Here is a 1073-nt window from a genome sequence, read left to right as displayed (position 1 = left end):
AGCCTTGTCATCGTTTTAGTTTTTTTTTTTTTTTTTTTTTTTTGCAAAAGTATGGTACTGTTTTGTTTTAAGTGGTTGACTCGATGTAATTTTTATTGAGATCATGTTATAACTAGTATGTACAAGTAACCGAAACACAGACGTGTGTGTCATGAGAATGAGAAATATTTGGTTTAGTGCCCAGCAAGACAGGCGGGGCATAAAACTAGTTTACCAACAAAAGTAGCTAGTGGGTGCCGCAAACAAGCGAGCTCATCTTGGTGCGAACTCAAAATTTATACGAAGCAGGTCGCAGCTTGGTTTGACTCGAAAATTATACAAACTGATTTTGAACCATCTTTTTAACAATTTTCAAAGAGTTTCGAGTTTATACCAAATCGCACTTTAGTCACATAATAAAAGGGTAACCATGATAAGTAGAGATCAAAAGAGTGGATATTTTGAAAGAAAGATTAAAAGTACACAAACTCTATATTACTATATGTAACATTTTGTGTATCTCTTATCTACGGTACATAAATAAACCGTTCTTTATGAATTAATTACGCTAATGCCATCCCTTAGTTTTTACTTCTTTTCTTCGAGTCTTTTTACACCACAGAGAATCAACTCGTGGAGGCTTGTTTTTTTTTTATTTCTTATATTTTCTTGTAGTGATTTATTTTAATGTGGTTTACATCATTACTCCTATCAAATTTCTATTTCTTTCTTTAATTTTTTGTTGTGTAAGTTTTGTCACTAAATTAAAGTTTTTCGCTATAAATGCAATTCAAGTTTGACTATGTTTTACGTCATTTCACGGCATAATTTAGCTTTTGTCTTTGCCTACATTTGACTTAACATTGTGGTATAAATTCATATTTTTTACGATTTTCCCGGTTTTGGTTTTTGTTTGTTGTTTGCTTACTTATACTACCTAACATGGTTTAACGACCTACGCCCTGCAAAATCTGTTATTATTCATATAATCATATCTTTCTGTCGGACCAGCTTCCGGAGCTCAACCGGATGTTTGCCGGAATCTAAACAGATCATGGATAACGATTGAGAACCACCTTTCATGGGACCTCGAA

This window comes from Helianthus annuus, chromosome 8, assembly GCF_002127325.2.
Source record: "Helianthus annuus cultivar XRQ/B chromosome 8, HanXRQr2.0-SUNRISE, whole genome shotgun sequence".
NCBI classification, from domain to species: domain Eukaryota; kingdom Viridiplantae; phylum Streptophyta; class Magnoliopsida; order Asterales; family Asteraceae; genus Helianthus; species Helianthus annuus.
This window is presented reverse-complemented; position numbering follows the sequence as displayed.